Here is a 20,767-nt window from a genome sequence, read left to right as displayed (position 1 = left end):
GGGGCCGCTTTGGGGCCGCTTTGGGGCCGCTTTGGGGCCGCTTTGGGGCCGCTTTGGGGCCGCTTTGGGGCCGGCGAAAAATGACGATATTTCAGTTGCTTTCACTGAATTTTGTGCTCTCAAACCCTTTTCCCACCCCATTTTTATTGATATATGGACAGACATATCTAATGTATTTACGTAGAGGAATCTGTATGAAGTTTACAGTTCATGAAAAATTTATTGACCACTCTTACAAAAATCGCAGAACATGCTCCCAACCTCACAGAGGGTCCCATTGAACTTCACGTTTAAACTTCTGGTGGAATTTAATTGCACAGGTGCACTGCTACATTTCATATTGCTTCCAGCAATACCGTAACTGGTGTGTTAAAAACATTTTCCTCTCATGTAGCTGACTATTAAAAACTTGAGTAGAATCATCCTTTGTTGTTAAAGAGAATTCGTCATACCGCCCAAGGTGCATGAAGTACAGGTAGAGAGACTGAAGAGGATGGCAATACAAACTTTCCAAAACACACTGCAAACAAACTTAAATGCAGGAGTGCAAGATCCAATTAAATTACACAATAATGAAATACAGTTCCAGCGAATGTGAATGAAATTAACAGGTCAATTTTCAGGCAACATCGTTTTTACAAACTTGACAACTACTTCAACAGTTACTCAAGTTCAAAATTTGACTGTAGGCTAATAGTCTCATGCATAACCAGATAAACGTGTAGTCAACATTTATCACAATTTTTACGAGTTTTTCAATGACTTTAAACGTTACTCAGTTCACAATCTTCTTGTAATTCAATGACCTTACACACAAGTTGCCCAAATAGTGATTTCTTTCTTTACCTTACAGCAGCCCACAAAATTGAATGTAAAGCAATATACACGTACAAAAGGTAGCTTTCCAGTCAACACACATCACAATTTTTTTTACAAAATTTACAACTACTTTAAAAGCTACAGAGTTTAACTTTCTTGAACATTAATAGTCATCACACACAAATGTCCCACACTTTTGTACTTGAGACCTAAAGACAGTGCATAGAAATTAAAATGCTATATAACATAAAGCCAGTTTGTGTTTCCAGTCATGATATCCACCCATGCGTCCATCCAGCTCGGTTCTTAGACAACAGATAAGTGATCCTGTAAAAACACAGTGCTGGGTATAGACAAACAATGCTGTCTCACTTCCAACCATTGAGCTGTATTAAAGTCCTCGAGCGTTAACCTCTCATTCTCCATGTGGAGAAAGTTTGACTTCGCCCTAGGCACAGACAATTTGACGCTGTGCATGCTTGTAGAATATTCGAAAATAGATAGAATGAATATCCAATGATGTACTCTTAATGCAGAGCACATCGGTTATCAATAAAATCCAATTAAAAAGTCACGGCAAACTTATCTGCAGCACAGATGCACACACATTTTAATTGTTTATGTAGAGCAAAATCAAATGCTCATTTACTGATTAAGCATTTAGGTTCCTTTGTGTATGTGCTTTCTTGTCATTTTAGAATACAGACGCAGATGTGCAAATAGCTGTACAAAAGCTGTACAAAATATTGAGTTCTCTGCACAAACATGGATGCCCAGCAGGCATCGTTTTGTATGAGAGTTAGTGCTCTAGTTTTCAAATACAGCTCTGTACTTTTAACTCACTTCAACTTGCAGATCAGAGGTACAGGTAAGTGATCCTATTGGAGCACAGCAGTAGGTTGAGCAACATGTATTATCTTTACTAACTCGGCTCACTGGCCACAAGTAAAGTGATCTTGTGGGAATAATGTTAGGCAGAGCGACATGCCTTGTCACTTCCTCTTGAATTAACATGGGAATGATGCAGTCTGATATTTTCATCTGATCTCCTAACAGGGTACAATCCAGCAGTGTCTAACAAGGTTTGTATGAACAGCGTCTTGACAAGCATCTTGGAAGTTAAAGGAGTAGGTTAAGATGGGCGCCAAACAATTCCCAAAACCTGTGGGAAAAAAATTGTTGAATTGCAGTTAGAAAGAGTTAGAAAAGCATAGTGAAGTTATTGATTTGGAATAAGTGCCATTGTAGTTTGAACATAAAAATAAAAGCATTCTACTAAGAGCATAAAACCTGAACTAATACATGGAGATCTGCAATTACAAGAGCAACAAACTGTGATCTACACTCATCTGCAACAGTTTAAGACCACCTGTAAATTTATTGGTGTGTCTGTCACTAGGCTTGGATTACATTGTCTCATTGTAAGATTACTTAACATGTTTTTACAGTGGTGCGTGACATCAGTGTAGTGCTATATACCGATTTGAATGAATTTTTTTTGCAAAGGCTGGTCTTGTGTGGCATTTTGTCTGTAAGGCAGCATGGGTAAAAAAACAGCCAGACTAAGTAATCTGAAATAAGGGAGGGCCCACTAAATATAAGACTGTTAATGTTTCAAATCATGGAAATGTAGTCAAATAGCTGTGTAACCAAGATACTAAGGTTACACACTGAAAATAAACATAAGTTGCCATGATTGATTGGTTTAAGTTTGGTTTTTCTTCAGGTTGATGCATTTTGTATGGGTGGTCCTAAACTTTGCAAAAGACTGTGAACGACCAGAATTAATGATCTGCTCCAAAAAATGAACCAATTGTTGGGCAAATAACAAGCTTTCTCACAAAAAACAACCCTGCTGTTGTAAGTTAATTTTCAGGCTCAAGATGTTGGACTTATCAATTAATCCTCCCGAGTTCTGAGGATATTTCAGCATTTGTCTTGAGTTACAAAAGGATTTCACAGCAAGTAATAGCTAGGTATTCTTTTGTTTGAGGGCAAATTCATGCAAATGACTTACTTGTGTTCCCATCCATTGATTCCTCTGGCAAACTCCCTTAGATAGGAAAATCACAACACACAGTTGTGCTGTGCAGGCTGCCGCAGAGGACAGCAGCTGATCTGACTTGACCCGCCTACATGGAAAAAAAAATAAGAAAATAAAACAAACAGAAAGTGAGATCTCAATGCTGCAGGGTGCTATACTAACTGGAAGTCTGTTTCAGTTAATGATCATGAGGTGATCAGGCAATATTGATAATGTCATAACATCTCCGCTGCCTCTCATCAGAAATTCTACATTAACTTGGTACTTGTACCACTTTTGGTGAAACCAGCACATCTTGTACACAGTGAAATGAAGTGGGAAAACAGATCTTTTCCACAGTCGTCCTGGACTTTGAAATAGCATTTGTGTTAAAGACTTTATTGTTTATAAGGCATCACAGAATAATTTGTTCTTTTCAAAAGTGTGTATGTGATCCCATTTCATGGAAAAAAGGTGGCAAAAGAATTTCATATCTTAGACATAAGCTTTCTTTGGTGCCAACCAAGAAGGTTCCCTTTGATTTAACTGAAAGAAATTTCTCTAAAGTTACTATGTATCTTTTTTGCAAAGGTGTGAACATTTCATCAAAATTTGTAAGTTTAGTTTCATGAAAGCTTTGCCTTCTTTCCCCCCAAAGACAAGACAACTGAGAAGCTCATATCAAGGTATGCAAGGAAATACCACATGACTATTTCCAAATACAAAGAAATAAAGATTTTGTAGAGTACATCGAGCTGTGCTTCCCCACTGCCTTATCTGCCGCACCATGCAAGTTTTCTGATAAAATTGGTTTGTTCAAACAACATTTTGTTCAAAAGCAAAGCAAAGGACTTATGTGCTTTTTTGCTATTTTTGTTATTTGGGATCTGGCAAAATTCCATTACAATGCATTCCCCCTACGGTCAAACCCTTCATGATCAAATGAAAGGCAAGTTAGGCCACCACGCGAACAAAACTCTTCTCATGCGCTGCGCTGAAGCGCTGCATGCACCGAACCGCTTGGCAAAGTTTCCCTCCAGAGATGCCTTCGATCTAGCACGAATCCGACTGTGATCATCATCTAATCAAAATTCATTTTGCTCGGCCATTTATGCATCATTGGCCTAATATGGAACGCTATTAGCCTAAAATGGAACGTAAGGGCGCGACTATCGGAGATTGGCAAATATGATAACTAAATCTAAATACACATGAGCCCGAATTGGATGTGGGGAGAATTTAGAATGGTTATGCAGCGACAATGCATACAGCATTGCATATTCTTGGTTGTTTATTGAGTGATTCTCACCAAGTGCTTTTTACAACCATCTCATGATACCGGGCCATTGTAAATTTCAGTATGTTCATGCACATATGGAGCGCACCGAACAACTCGTTATCCAGTTTTCGTTATGTTCGTGTTTTATTAAGTTTTCTTTTATGTATTCCCGTGTGCCTCAATGAAATGCCATATTAAAGCCGAACATCCGAGCTGAGCAGTTTGGTTTGGTTCGGTTCGAAAGTGCCTTGTTTGATGATTTCTGGTTCGGTTTGGCTGTTCTCCTGCAGCACCAGATTAAATTATGTCCATGTTTTTTGTTTACTGTGCATTAAGTTTAATAGGTAAAGTCAAAAGCCAGAAATTAGCATAAAACCCAACATGTTTGTTTTCCAACATGAATTTTGTGCAGCCACAAAGTATAAAAAGAGGACAAAATAACCTTACAAAACAAAATGCAACGTGCACGCATGATTGACTTGAAGAAAAAGCATGTAAAATCGTGCTGGTGTGGCCGATCCTACACATGAAAACCTGTGACTGCGTAATGCTGAGTCCCAGCTTGCACACACGGGCAAAAAAAGAGGTTTTATCTAAAACTACATGAACAGAACACTACGTCATGTATGATTCAGGTAAACGGTATTTCGAGTGAGTATAATCGATTCTGCAGGTATACAATTAGGTGTGTATTTGACTCACGATACCCAGACAAAATACCAAGATTACAGGGTATCGAGACCTGAACGACTGGTCTGGAAACCAACAGCACAGATATTTCACACTTCATTTGCGACACAACTACTCCATACACGTTTTATCAGGAAGTTCAAACAGTCTGCCGATCTAAGTCCCCCTGCGGAGCTGCAAAGTAAAGAGCTATTGTCATGATTCATCCACCAGACCACAGAAGCCCATGGTGTGGTAATGCTTGGTGGGGCTTGGCATTTACAAAACGTTGAACGCTTTCAAAAGCGTTTGTATTTTGACCTCATGTCTAAGTTAATGACCAAAAATTGTATGAAGCTCGTACAAAACAATGCACACAGAGCACTTAAAACCTGCGCGATGATGCATGACACAGTAACATTGCATGCCCGGTGCCAGCTGTATCTATCGGCGAAAGCATAAATGTACTGTTAATGTCCAACCATAAATTCACAGTGAAATGTGTGCTCACGCAGGAATGGCTGTAATGATTCCCACTGACATATGTATGAATACTGATGTTTCATTGACAGCCAATCACAACACAATGACCAGATGGTCCCCCGATACTGTTTATACACAAGGCCTGTGCTTTGAGCTGGCCAGGGTCGCACAGCAGTACGTATCACGGTATGCACGTACATGTACACTAGATTCAGTCGCATGAATTACAGAGCACCAGTACTGTTGATCCTGGCCATGTTTGTTAGCCTGCTGCGTTGGCGTTCCGTGACATTGTAACAAATTGTACTTATGTTGTGGCTTCATGGCAAGGGTGATCTGGAGTAAAAAAGTTCCGGTAATTTTCATGGCAGGAATAAAAACAAGCGGGCAATAGTACTTGTGCCTTTCTTTTTAACGCCTTCACTCCAGGAGCCGTTGACAGCCGCGGCTTTGTGTGAGGATAAGTGCATACCACATGTACATTCTATTCATCATGCACCTGCGGTTTCAATGTGGGCCTGCTGCTGGACAGGGCTTAGCATACTGGGCATACCGCAGCCCAGCAGTCGTGGTCAAAAGAATTCTAGCATTAACCCTCCTATGGTTTTACAGCACAAATGTGCACAAATGCCCACAGTCACTGGTGAGCATGTAGTTTCTATATGGAACTCAAACATGCACAGGTTCAGTGTGTACACAGTAGGTTGTCAGCACAAAATGACCCAGGGTCTTTTGTGCAGTCCTCTTCACTGCATTTGGTTTACTGCACAATTATGCACATGAAACAGTGAAGCACAGTTGTTGGGCAGCACAAAAGTGCAATCTGATATTCCTGTGAGGGACAGTTGGTGCAGTGCACAACACAACACAGCTGTGCTTCTTTGAGGTGTTTACCAAATGACCCAAAGAGTAACTTCAGCATAGGAGGGTTACGGGGTTAATTTAGGGGCACATTTATGAGACAAACTGGTGCATTTTAGCTACCTGCGCCTGCTAATTTCGAGCCAAGGAATGTCTATGTGGTCAAGGATGAGCGGGAATGGGACCTTCACATACAACAGGTGAAGATAGTACATCAGGGCACAACAACACCAAACAGACGACTGACCTAATCACTCTCTTGGCAAGTAAATAGAGCTACCAGTCAAATTGGTCTTCAACTGTCCAGAGAAGCCTCAAGATATCAGTGAATATATGCCCTGCAAAAGAAGTAAAAAATGGAGGAGGCTCATGAAAAAAGCAAGAAATTATCTCCAAAAAAGCAGTAGAACCTCAGAAATTGAAAAGACTACAAGTACATGCAAGTATCGGGTTTGGAGTGCCTTTTACCAGGGACAGCTGTGATTCTGACCACAGAACAAAGAAATGTTGGGATGGCCAAGGTGAGAAGTGCCAGACTGCAAATGGTAACTGGAGTGATCAGTGATGTGAATGTCAGGGTCAAACAAGGACCATCCTGTATGGCCAAAGTGCTGCATGTTGGCCACCTTAAGCACTCCCAAAGCACCCTTAACAATTCCATGTGAAGGTCAAAGAGGTAAACTTCATAGCAACCTCCTGGCCCATGGGGTCATGTCCCCCTAAGGGTTGTAAGTTTACAGCGATATCCAAAAGGTGTTGCTGAGGCTAGACGTAACAGAACAATAGGTAAGCCACAGCAAAGTTGCTGCAGCTTCTTCCCATAGACTTATGTACTTCTCTAAGCCTTAGCCAGTTGATTTGCACATGGTCTCTGTTTGAACCAGTTGACACGTACAAACAAAACATGGTACTTAGCAACTGCATTCTGTTCTTTACACATTGCAATACCTGTTGGCTATTCGAGATGAGTTTTCTTGAAGCGAGCTCTTTTGTAAAGCATTTCAGAAGTTAAGACATTAGAAAGTGCCATGGCCAAATGTAAGAGCAAAAATATGATTTCTAAACAGATGATGAACATTACTGAAAAGGGAGTTTTTATACTGTACCTGGTGTTTTCTCCACCCACTAGTCTTGATCCTCATCACTGTCAGAGTTGCTCATTCTGACGGTGAGCAACTCAAGTCTTTCCTGGAACTTGATTTTCTTTAAAGGCTTACTTTTTTATTCTGTTAGAAAAACAAAAAGGAGATAAAAGAAACATCACTCACTCAAAGTCTGAGTTCTGGCAGCTTGCTCTTGTACATGTATGTTCACGAACAGCTCGATTTATTGTTCATGGGTTGGCCATATGTCCATACATGTATAGACCTATGTTCTTCGAAGGTTAATAGTTTGGACAACTGGGCTGAATTCTTTTGTATTTAAAAAGAAACAAATTTTCTGTGTTATGGAAAATTATAAATGTTCATTTTGTGAAACCTCCCATTGCTTTGGCTTTGTAAGCCATCTCACTATTTTTTGCAGCTGTTCAAAAATCGAAATCCTACAAGTTTTCTGTGTATGTTCCTGTAAAACACGGATGAGGTAGTGTGTGATCCTGCTCCGAGAGCAGCATTCTTGGGTTGTGTTCCCACTGTTCGAGTACGAGAACAAGCAACCTGTGTCAAGAACAGCCCATCCAAACTCGACCAAAGAGCTGACTCCAGCTTTGACAACAGAGCAGTGATTTTCATTACAAAAATAAGAAAGAAAAGGAGGGAATTTAACCCTCCATTTTCTTCACCTTGCCTTGTTTTTAGCTGAGTTTGGATTTTGTTGAATTTTTCCTTCTTCTCCAAAGCAAATAAAAAATATAACCCACAGACAAATCCAGAAATCTGCGCATTGAATTACCAAATTTGTTGGACACTGTAAGTCACAATGCAGAGTTTTTGTATGGAACTCCTACAATTTTTCTGTTATCTAGAATCTTTCACACAGTCTCTGGACAAGGTACATACCTTCACCATTACAGTCATCTTTGCCATTCCCTGTGAGGCCAAACTCGTACGAGCTGACAGAGTCAAGACAAAATAATGATAAAAGTTTTAAAGATACAAGGACAGTATAGAAAGACCATGTTTCCTAGGAACTTTCCCGAATCCTCAAAAATCCTCCCAAAATGGTATTTCCTCCACCACATTTAGTGTGGGTTGGGTCTACTAGAGAATACATGTACCTACCCAAACAGTCACTACATAAGCAAATTTCCCAGGTGCCTATTATTGTTTGCTGAAAGGATTTGATCATGCGTAAAGCACCCTGACCTCCCACAATGCAACGCAGCTTTGCCGCCATGATCGACCTTCTTTTCAAAGCGACATCGAAGGGTCGGAGCCAAAGTGGGGAGGATGGGCGGGAGAGCACTGTTTGGGTAGGTATTCTCTAGTAGACCTGACCCACACTAAATGTGGGGGAGGAGTCTACTGTGCTCTACCTACCCAAATAGTCACTACATATGCAGAGTAGCACCGATCTAGGAGGAGGGTTGGCTACGACAAGAAATAATAGTCATGAGCACAAAAAATATGCACACATACTTAAAGTTAGTACCAAATTTATGCATTGGGAGGTAAATAAAGACCAAACTCAACAGACAGGAATCTTCAAGCTGACTGTCCCTTTGTTCGGTCAGAAGATAATTCCTTTGACCTCTGCACTGCTGACAGTAGGACCACCTTGCCATGTGCTGAGTCACTCTGCAAGACATCCCTTAGATAGCAGGAGGTGAATGTAGAGGGAGTTTTGCAGCGTGCAGCCTTACAGATGTCTGCAATGGAATCCCAGAGAAGTAAGACCAAGAAGTAGATACAGCTCTAACATCATGGGTTCTGATAAACTGCCGACTCTGGTTATCGGAGTGTGTTGGCCAGTCTAAATTAGCAATTTAATAGCTGAGACTATCCAGCAGGCTATGGTGTCTCTCGCTGCTGGTCAGAGTGGATTGGTAGAAGTAATTAGAAGTTGGGAAATTGCACCTCTCAGATTCTTGGTTTTGGATAGATGCCACTTCAGTGTACGAATCGGGCACCAGAGCTTGTCTGCGTATTCTCCTGTATGCGAAGCAATAGTCGGAACAAAAATGTCCGGTGGATCAAAGGAAGAAGGCTGGTTTTGGTTAGGAAGATAATAAATGGAATAAGGCGTACACCCTGTGGCTCCCAACGTAGGTGTCCCTCAGCAATTGAAAGGGCTTGCAGTTCGGAGCTCCTCCTGGAAGTGGCCACGGCTAAAAGAAAGGCTAACTTAACTCTGGCATGTAGTAGGGTGGCATTACCTAAAGTTTTGAAGGGGGCACCTGTGAGCATCCTTAGAACTTTGCTTAAATCCTATGACATGACTAAGCGTTTTACATGTGGGCGCTCAATAAACGTACCACACAGGAGATGATGAAGGGCAGTGGTATCGGATACAGTGAAGTCATCTATAAAACCAGAATGTATAGCGGCTAAGGCCGATCTAAAGTTGCAGATCATGGAAACTTGTAGGCCCAAATTGAAAAGGTACATAAAAACTCCGCAACAGTATTTAAAAGAGCCTCGGTTGGAGCCACAGCATGTTCGTCGCACCACGTAGTGAAATGTCGTATTCGGCTGTCATACACGTTGCGGGTTGAAGAGCGTCGTCCTTGTGCGGCCATGGACGCAGCGTCACAAGAAAGCCCCGCAGAGTGGAAGGATTGTTGGACAATGTCCAGCACGTTAAGTGAAGACTTTCTGGTGCTGGATGAAGAAGTCCTGACTTCAGCTGTCGAAGGATGTCTGGCCGTGCCGGAAGGATGAAAAGCCGGTGAACCAGAAGCCTGGTCAGCCTGGGGAACCAAAGCTGAAGCAGCCAGAAAAGGGTGATGGGTAGAATCCGTTCGCGTTCTATCTTGGATATGACCTGTGGAACGTGAGAGATGGGAGGAAAGGTGTACGCAAGTAGGCTGGTCCAATTGATCTGTAGGGCATCTGCGGCCTACACTCGCGGGTGAGGCGTTCTGGTGCAAAACACCTGGAGTTGGGCATTGTCTGCTGATGAAAAGAGATCAACGTTGGGTCTCTCTATCGCCAAGAACAGGGATTTGACTATGTCTGCATGAAGGGTCCATTCCGTTGGGTGAATTGTGCCGTGAGACAGAGCGTCTGCTATGGAATTGTCCGGCCCTGCAATGTGGATCGCTTGCATGTTGATTGAGTGATCCATTGCCCAGCAGAAGATTTCCCATGTCAGGACGCACAGTTGGGGAGAGCATGCACCGCCTTGATGATTGATGTACGCTACCACTGTGGAGTTGTCTGAGGGGATCAGGCAATCTTACTTTTATGTGCGTGAGGAAATGATGTAGGGTATTGAAGACAGCCTGAAATTCCAATACACTGATGTGGTTTGTTCGGAACTCGGTGCTCCAGGTCCCGGATACTTGATGCAGAGGAAGGGATGCCCCCCCCTTCCGAAAGATGACGCATCGGTTTAAATGACTATGTCTGGTTTGGTTCGCCGAAAGGGGAGTCCGGCGAGTAAGTGGTCCTTTTTAGCCACCATAGTAGATGTTGACGGACATCGTCTGAGACATGAGCTGGCAAATCGATGGGTTTTACCTTGTGCCGGTAGTAGGAGAGCAGATGGATCTGAAGCGGTCTCATTTGGAGTCTGCACCATGGTATTAGGTCCACCACACTGGCCATTAAGCCGAGAAGACGAAGCCAAGCGAGGGCGGTTGGTGACTGCGACGAACGGAAAAGAGAAACACAGTCTTGAAGATGGATTACTTGGTCGATCGTTGGCTTAATTATACCCCTGCGGAGATCGAGTATCACCCCTAGATACGTTGGAAGCTGGGATGGCATCAGGTTCGATTTTTTGTGGTTGATAAGAAAATCAAGAAGGGAAGTGAGGTTGCAGGTGAAACGGGTTGCGGCTAGGGCTTCGTCTCAAGATCGGCCCACGATCAACCAGTCGTCTAAGTACTGGAAAATTAAAACGTCTAGTTGGCGTAGATAAGCTGCAACGGTCTTGGCAATTCATGTGAAGACCCTGGGTGAAGTTCTGTGGCCCCATGCATGATCCTGATATGCCACATTTTCAAACTTTTTGAGTTAGATAGTTAGGGTAATATCATATCTTTATTTGCTAAAAATCTCAACAGCTAGGGTGGCCTATTTTTGAAATATAGAGGGCAGTATTATTCTGACCAAACAAGAATTCCAAGAAGCAAAACCTTAAACTAGATTTTTTTTTTCAGTTTCATGTCTGTGTGGCATATCAGGTTCATGCATGGGGCCACAGAGTTGATAGGCCGAATGGCAGGGCCCAGAATTCGTAAGCTCTCCCTTTGTACATGAATCGGAGGAACTTGCGGTCCTGTTCGTAAATGGGTACATGGAGATACTCATCGCGAAGATCGATTGACGGGGCCCAGGACGGAACTGGTAGGGATTGTACCACTGTCAAGATAGTTTCCATACGAAACTTCTTTGGACGTATGAATTTGTTCAATGACTTCTGGTTGATAATAGGACGCAAATGGTCAGTTCCCTTCTTGGTGTGAGGAAGAATGTTGAAAAAACCCCACTCCCATCCTGTGTTGTAGTACTCGTACTCGGTACTCGTACTCGAGTACTACTCAAGTACTGTTTTAAGAGAACTCGTACTCATACTTGTACTCTGACATCCAAGCACTCGCACTCGAACTACAGTTCTTGTACTCGGGCTACAAAAGACTCGGAACTCGACATCCAAAAATTGTACTCGAGCATCAAAGTACTCGTACTCGATTAACAGTACTTGATAAAAAAATCCTTAAGTTAACTTACCACGCATGGCCATTAAAATAAGGTACAAAAATATCGACTCCAATGACCTGATATTCGATACGGTTCTGACAAAGAGAAGGCCGAACGGGGGACCACTAACGCATACCACCCATTTGCCGTCTGTGCGCGTACTTAACCAATCACGTACGCAAATTATATTGTGGTTTCCAGAATAGTCCTGCGATTTACTTGGGCAATGGTAGTCTAGTTCCTGGACCCGAAAACAACGAACCCAGCATAATTGAATAATTGAGTCTGAAAAATAGACTTTGCCGCGCCGTGCATGTTGTGTCAACAGCTGCAACGCACGTGGAGTGACAATGACATTGCTAGCCAGATCACTTGTTCTTGTAGCCATGCCATCTGCATTCGGTGTTTCTTTTACACAGTGGCAGGTCTTAGAGTCTCTAAATTAAGATAAAACTACTTTTGAATTAGAAGAACTTGTACTCGTAATTAGAAGTACTTGTACTTGTACTCAGAAGTGCAAGTACTTGTACTCGGAAACCAGTACTTGTACTTGGCTGGCAAAGTACTCGCCCTGTCTTTGTACTCGGCAGTCAAATTACTCGGCAGTACTTGGTACTCGGAAAAAAGTACTAGACTACAACACTGCTCCCATCTGGTCAGGTTGAACATGAAGAATAGCCTGTTTTTGAAGAAGGGAATTTATCTCCGACTCCAGCGCCACGTGTTGGTCCTTGTTGTGGGGAACAGGAGTCAGTTGTAGTATTGCCTCGGACGGCGGGGAGCTTGTAAACTTGAGAGAATATCCGTGGACAAGAGTTGAGAGGACCCAGGTGATGTTTTTCCAGAGCCCTGTGAACTGTTCAAGGCAGCCGTCGACGGGTTCGGAAATGGCGGTGACCGAAGGCAAAACGGAACAGTCACCTGCGATGTCCCCAGAAAGAACAGGGGGCACTATGAATTCCCACGGCGCTGGAAGGTTTGACTCACCTTGGGAGTGACACGGGATGAAGCTCGGCATTGGCTCGATTGTTAAAAAGGCCGATGAAAAGGGCGACGCATCAAAAAAGTCTGGTTTGAAGTGGGCCTGACTTGGCTGGTACTACGTTGCTGAGGTCACTACGGAGTCAAAGACGGTGACACACGGAGGGATATTTTCTTGGCCGTATCAATCTGCTTAGTCTCCATCTCCAGCATGTCAACAAACTTGCCGGTGAAAAGGCCTTCTCCGAACAGCGGCAGTTGCTGAAGGCGAGATCTAACTCCCTTGTAGAGAATATGCATCACATCGAGGGCACTGGATCTTCTCGTTGAAGTTACCAGACAGGATATTCGAACAACCTGTTCGAATACGTTATTCAGTCCTTCGTCAAGGCCACGGAGTGCTAGGGCTGCAAAATCTGGGGAGACTGGGGAATTTTTCCTCGCAAGCATGGGCGATGTACTCCGATAAAAGGAGAAGAAAGGCCGGGCAGCGGAGCCCAAAGAGGGAAGATTTGTCTAGCTTTGTGAGCGTGGGTTCTAGCAGGGACTTGTCTTTATTCCGGTATGTCGCCTTAGCAGACGTTTTTCCCAAATCAGTGGAGATTTTGTCTTTGACCACCTCGGGGAGGTCTGGGACCGACAAGAAATTCTTGAAATCTTCCAGCGAGAAATAATAAAACGCTGTCCCTCAGTTGGAGAGAGCAGGCCATTGCTTAGACTTATCAAGGGACTTGAAGATTTCCACACATGAGCGATTAAGTGGAAGTTTAGGAAAAATAGGTCACGTAGACTCCATTCAAGCCGTATGGCATTTGAACGAGCTGTGGCTAGTGTCCTCTTCAGGCCGAGTGGCTGATGGCAGGCTGAGCTCTTGAATCATATCCTGCTGAAGGAGCCGGAGGCGGCCCTTAGACGGAGTGAAGGCGCTGACGGAATCAACTTCGTCCTTGTCAGAGGAAAATGCTGGTCGCATGGTCAAAGACACAGCCGTGCCCATGGGGGGCGGCCCGCTCCGACGGCCCGGAAATGCCCTGCTGTTGTGACTCCGGTGTGGAACTCCATCCCGTGTCATAATGGCTTTCAGCCGAAGGAGGTGGAAGGGTCTGGGCTGCCAGGAACGGGTCCGGGGTGGTGGAGGGGGAGGATGGAAGTCAGGGCTTCATTAATGGATAGAAAGGCCGACATCCACGGCTTGGACTTAGGCCCCTGATGATTGGAGCGGTGCCTCTTCTTGGATTTCGAAGAACTTGATGAAGAAGGGGAACATTTACGTTTCCCAGAAGTGGGTGACCCGATGGCAGTGGTGGCAGTTGGGGCCATGGGCGGCAGAACACCAGGGGAGTGTTCCCGCTTGGGGTCGGCGGGAACTGCAGAGTTTTGGGGGAACCTCTCGAGGGACTAGGAGAGGTAAGGTCCGATGACCAGGTGATGCCCAGTTGAAAGCGCGAGCCTCGAATGGGCTGCGGTGATTTGAAGCCCTGGTGGCGTAAAAGCCTAAAAGGCTGCAGGTCATTGTGGCTCAGTGGTGCACCAGGCGGGGTGGGCCCCGGCCCTTGTGAGGAGCCCGACCCGGAGGCTTCGATACCTGGGCGAGCAGGAGTACGCCCGGAGACTGCTGGAGAAGTAGTCTTCTTGGCTGACGTTGACCGGCGGGTGGTGTTCTTCAGAGTTGCCGGGGGAACGCTGGCTCGAACCCCGCGTGGGTTTCCCTTGGGCCCTGGCAGTCAAAGGGCGTGGCGTACAATAACGGTAGGGCGGGCCCGGGAGACGTCTGTTGGGGTACTCTCTCGGGAGTCCTGGCTGGCTTGCTAGGCCAGCGATCGACCAAGGACACAGGGTCCTTGCCAGATCCTGGCGGTGTCCCTGCTCGGGTCTTCCACAGTCAACCACGGAGCTTCCCCATCAGCTCCATGGGGCCAAACGAACCAGGGGGCCTGGCCAGATCCTGGCTGGAACCCCCTGGCCGACGGCAAGGCCTTTTCCTCATCTCAGTAGCCAAAGAAGACAGGGGAGTATGACAAATCCTGACAGCAACCCCCTGAAATCAACCGAATAAGGCCTATAATTAAATGGTAAGGTAGACACGGGCGTAGCTGAGTCGAACCTCGTAGTACCGACAGTAAACACCTGCAGGATGCACATAAGAAAAACAGAAGAAAACACAAAAAATATACACGAGAGAATACTCTAGCCAACAAACAGGTAAAATTCAAGGTAATATTTAATTCACAAAGGTGATCAAATTTACAGAAAACCGTGTAGCAAAAAACGGAAGTTCAAAAAATTAAGATTCCTTGAAAGGCACGTCTGTTACGTTATGGCGCTGAGAAAAGAAGGACGATTGTGGTGGCAAAGCCGCGTTGCATTGTGGGAGGTCAGGGTGCACTATGCATGATCAAATCCTTTCAGTGAACAATAATAGGTGCCTGGGAAATTTGCATATGTAGTGATTGTTTGGGTAGGTAGAGCACAGTAGACCTCTAAAATTTCAGAAATTTCAAGAATGAAATCAAAGTGGCTGGGCTTGCTTCTACCTTCCCAAGTCCTACGAAATCCTCCATGAATCCCCAGGTGGATTTTGCAGGATCTGGCAAGGTTGGCATTAAGAAAGATAAAAGAGCAAACTAAATTACAGGAGAAAATATGTAACCTTACAGGGATAAAGTTGAGTCTGTCAATCCAATTAGTCACTTTATGCTTGGAAGGAACTTACTCAGGTTCTACTCTGTCAGGTGATGCTGCCCACACATCAGGCACTCTTTACTTCGAGATCTTTTCTTGCTCTGACCTCCTCCTATAAGAAGCACAATGTATCACTTAAGCTTTTTATGTTGTCACTATAACATTCTTCAATAAACATGGTTTCAAGTTCCTACATGTATAAAGATCACAATCAAGACTAGGTGACAAGCCCCCACCCCAAAAAAATTGTTCCTTATTAAATTTGTCCCCTTTTCAAGGAAATAATGTTTGCTTTTCTAACTTTTGAGGCATATTCTGAGTTTCTAAATATAAAAAAAAAGTTTAGACTTTCCCAAGCTTTCAGTCTGCAAAACCTCTTCTTAATGTGAAGTTGCCAGATTGTCTTTTTTTGTGGAGTCATGTGGAGCCATATTAGGAATACATGTATATCGACACAAGATGGGCCTTTACAACAAACCACATATGCATGTATTTGTAGAGATGTTTAGTGAATTCTCTGCAGGTATAAAAGTGAAGAAAATGAAAACCACCCAAACTGTGATTATAAAATGCTGAGAGGGATGATTTAAACTTAGTAATTCAGAAAAGTTATTGATTGTGAATAGAAAAAATAGTTCCCTGACATACATGTACATCTAGAAGAATCGTTTTAGTGGGTCCAGTGCCTCTTGTCTCCAGTCAGTTGATGATCTCCAGTTTGAGTTGTTCTCCAAGGTCATTCTATCAGATGTCATCTTGGTGTTTACTGTCACAGTCTCTGTCACCTGTGTGGCCTTGACCACACCTCCGGTCCTCTGACTTCTCCCATTGTTCACGTGAGTGGATGTGAAACTGAGACTTTCTGGGCCGCGAACACTCCTCGGGGAGATCTCTGTCTTGTGAATGATCTCTGCGGTAGTTGCAATGGTGGTGATGCAAGGGGCTGACATCTCTACCTTTCAACGTAGCCCATGAAGTGTGAAGTGTCATCCAGAAATCTGGGCTCATATACATGTTACGCTAGTGCGTGTTTGTCGAGAAATATATGTACATGTACTGATAAAGTGAGGATGGGAGAGAGGCAAGACAGACACACGTCAAGTCAATGTCAAGCGATCGTGAATGGTGTCCCCATATTTACATCAAGACAGGATGAGGTTATGAAAGTGGCTAAGAAAGTGGCCTGTCCTTTTGTCTCCGTTCCCAGACCAAATATAAACAGTACATAAAATGAGAAAAATCATCTTGCTGGAGAGAATACAGAAATGAAATGCACTAATTTGCACTGAACTTGTGATAGGCTGGTTCTACGAACAAGAATTATAAAAATGACCTTGAATAAAGAGGGTACAGGCTTACGGTATGTAACAAATGGCAAGGACTACAGTACATCGTCTACATGTACAGTGCGTTCAGTTCTGCATCTCCTTCAATTCTACTGTTGGATTTATAACAGCCAAAAATAAACACAGACAATTTTTCAAAAGCCTGAAATAAGTACATGTACATGTGTGATTGCCCTCAATTATGCAGTGGAATGGTAACCTACATGTACCATTACTCACCTGATCTTACATCCTGCAATTAGTTTCTTCTTGGCATTTAAAGAACATTTGTTTTCAAGTCATGCACATGATGGTGCCGAGTTACAAGCCCGTATTCTGAAGACAGTCAACACCTTGTGCAACAATCCAGTAGTGATGAGACAAGCTGTCCAAGAAGAAATGTAAAATTTGTGCATTATCAGTTCACCATGTTCACTGCTGATGAGTACATGTACCTCTCCCTCGAAATCCCCCCCCCCTGGAAAAAGGCATCCATCCAATCAGAAATATCAGGCAGCAAGAAATACCACTTAGTTGTGAATTACTTTCAATAAAAATGACTTTCAAATCTGAACTTTTTCCCAACAGAAATTAATGCGTGTGAAATCACGCAGTCATGATCTGGGTCAGGAAGCATGTTGATTGGCCAGTATTTCTGAGAATTACTGAACGCTGTTGTTAACAATCATGCCAATATGATCCTTTGATACAAATGGGCAGCCCAAGTGGATGTCCCAAGACTTTGCAATGTTCAGGAATCATAGATATTCATTACCTAGTGTACACCAAAGCATGGCAAAATCCAGAAAAATCCTGACAGGCCTATTTTGTCATCAAGAATCAGGAAACCAATGGATTTTTTGGGGGGGTTTAACCAATGGATGAAAATATTTTGCAGGAGCTACATGTATTTAAACATGCAGGTGATGGCCGGTTATTTAACATGTCTAGAACCTGAAAACAAATGGTCATGCAGCGAGCTTGTGGAACCCTCACAAGGCCTGTCTATGGGGACTTGTAGGGCCACAATAGCATGTTTGATAATTTTGCAAAGAATGATTTCTACTGGAAACCACCCCCAATTTCCCTGCTACATTTGACATTTTGGGGATATGCTCTTGACGGCTGATAATGCACTACAGCAACATTTCCAAGTGAGTGGATGAACCTCCAGGCTTCTTCTGGCTTTCCTTCCCAGCTTTACAGCCCAGCATACAGTGCGTGCCCACCATATCAATCCAAAGGCACACACAGGATGGCAGCGCAGTGAAACCAACCTACATGTACCACCCCCCCGCTTCTGAAAATGGTTGAGCCATAATACAGTGTGATGCATTCATGTACGAACATGACCAAGGGTGCAGTGTGTTTGGAGGAGAATGAGAGAATGGCGAGCAAAAGGCTCAATTAAAAAAATGGTCAGTTTTGATTGAGAAAGTTGAATTTTGATTGAAGTACACGGTAGAGGCAGTATCACAACCAGAAAAAGGTCAACTTATAATGATGTTTACGTTCATGTACGTCAACATTTGGCTCCCAAGGTCATATGGCGTCACTGTGAAACATGAAGTACCCGGTACATGTAACCAGCATCTGCCCACAACGTGCACGTACGCTTTGACACGTATGTGTAACAGTCTTCGTTTGATTCTTGAAACTAAATGTGTTTGATCATGGAATATACAGTACAACTGAAGCGCAAAAAAAAAAAAAATCTGTACAAATAATTCGTATGTTTTCATTTCTAAGAAAAACTATATTCTTTGTCAGCTAGAACTAGGCTCGAAGTTTCATTATAATCCAAGCATACATGTACATGTAATGCAGAGTGGTTTTTGTCCGTTTTTGCATATGTTCTGCAGTGCTCATCCCCAGTCTTCTTCTTTTAATTTCCCTGCAACTCAGCATGTACATGTATATAGTGAAAGCTTCATCCACCGCAAATTATATTCCTTTTAGAAAACTGTACACAAACAAAAACATTATTGGAAAAGGCTATTTTTCTCATGGGATGACAGAATTTTTTTGCTCTGGGGTTTGTGGGGGGACCATATACCGGTATGTGTTTGTTGCCATTTGTTTAGCCATTCAGTCTCGGTGTTTTGTCTTTAACTGTCCTTTACCAAAACTAAGATTCTTACAGGATCCTTCCAGATCCTGTGATGTACTTTTAGGGGACTTCCCAACCTTCAGACATAGGCCCATTAAAATATGAAAAAAAAAGTTTAAATACATGTAGCAATGGCGGGGGGGGGGGAGGAAGGGAGGGAAGGAGGCTTCTTTTGAGACAAAGCAGTTCACAGACGATTTTTCAGAATTTGTGTAGGCCTACACCACATGTACGCCATGTCCATTTAGATGGAGAAGTGGTAAGTACTATGTACATGTACATCAGCAGACTGCTTTATGAGTTTTAACATGTTCAAGGAAAATCAATTTTTGTGAGTTTGGGTCTCTTCCCAAGGGGCACTTACATCATAGAAGACTCAACCGCAGTTTGAGAATGCAGCTGTGGGAGTTTGCCACATGAGCTTATAAATTCTTTCATCGCACGATGTTCAGACATGTCAGAGAGGCCTGGTTTAAGTATAACAACACTTTTTGTAACGCCATGCGGATTATCAATGAAATGGTGATTCGGCAAAAATATTTGAGCTTTGCGTTGCATTCCTCACGATAAGCACACACAATGGAACTACCGTAAATGAAATACATGTAGTTTGATGTGTTGCTTGCCATGAATGCATCTGGATAAAAACCTGAAGAATTGTGTATAATGTAGTTGTCTTGATTGTTTTTTATTCTGTATCGGATGGACAATGCACTCATTTAAAACAGGAAACAATGTGCTAACCCATTTCTTCTCTTAAATGTACATGTAAATCTCTGGAAATAGCTAGCTACATGTATGTGTATTGGCCTACCCGCCCCACATAAATGAAAAAAAAAATGTGGAGACTACATGTACATGTAGACCACGAACAGCAATGTTATGATATTCATTCACAGCATGTACTTGTACGTAAACGTGTACCATTAAGTTACAGCGACCTTTTTTGAAGGGGGGGGGTGTACAAAACCACAAATGCTAACACAAGCCTATTTCTGGAAGATAATGTACATGTAACTTTGCTCAGAAATTAACGTACATGTAATGTAATGTTGTCGAGTCATTCTTATTTGGGAAGATATTAGGATTCAAAGTTTGTGACAATCCTGCAGTTTGGATTTCAGGCATTTTAGATATGCCTTGAAGTTGGGCTGTGGTTGCAACAGATAAGAGGCAGATTGTAAAAGCGAGCCACTACAGCCCTATAATTTGAGGGGCTACACTGACAGGACTAAGTACACAGCTTAGTCAAGTTAGTGATCCCCATAGTCAATAATAAACATTAGCACACAAACACATAGCATAAGTAAGAATATAGGAATAACATAATTAAAAATCTACCCTGCAGCTGCCTTGTAGTACTGCTGTACGTAGCATTTTCCTCGCTCAAAAAGTTCATGAAGTTGTAACTTGTTCGCTTGCAAGTTGTAAGTTGTACTCGCACGCACGCGCAGTATACCACTCGCCCAGACCACAAGCGCCCTCTTTTGAGTTAGATTAGTCTTTTCGTCAAGACGTTGTTGTAGATGCTCTCAAAAACCTGTCGCCGAGAGAGGGCGCTCCTGTGCTTGTGCAGTTGGTATACACATCAATCGTTACACGTTGTTACAATGAGCGATGATTCACGTACATGTATTGTTCAATCAACTGGGTGGAGTCACCTAGTTCGGTCATTTTTAATTAATTGATTTAATTTTGATTGATTTAGATTTCGAAAATATTACCTGT

The 20,767-nt window shown here is 43.1% G+C and overlaps 1 long non-coding RNA gene across 4 annotated transcripts; it reads right to left on the bottom strand.

Moving 5' to 3' along the window:
• Positions 1-195: 195 nt before the first annotated feature.
• Positions 196-20,492, bottom strand: LOC110991219 (uncharacterized). Of its 4 annotated transcripts, none has more exons than XR_015424799.1 (9): positions 20,381-20,492; positions 17,170-17,314; positions 16,253-16,660; positions 15,636-15,716; positions 8,135-8,187; positions 7,241-7,360; positions 6,258-6,472; positions 2,837-2,951; positions 196-1,981 (listed from the first exon to the last, which is right to left on the bottom strand). It is a non-coding gene; the product is annotated as an uncharacterized LOC110991219 (long non-coding RNA). The 4 variants fall into 4 exon arrangements; XR_002600116.2 differs by having other exon boundaries at positions 6,382-6,472; XR_015424800.1 differs by having other exon boundaries at positions 2,837-2,941; positions 6,382-6,472.
• Between the last annotated feature and the right edge of the window lie 275 nt (positions 20,493-20,767).

The sequence above is a fragment of the Acanthaster planci genome, linkage group LG03, assembly GCF_054643075.1.
Source record: "Acanthaster planci isolate LZ-2023a linkage group LG03, COTS_SCS, whole genome shotgun sequence".
NCBI lineage: Eukaryota > Metazoa > Echinodermata > Asteroidea > Valvatida > Acanthasteridae > Acanthaster > Acanthaster planci.
The sequence above is the reverse complement of the archived record's forward strand: the minus strand, read 5'-3'. Positions and strand labels throughout refer to the sequence as shown.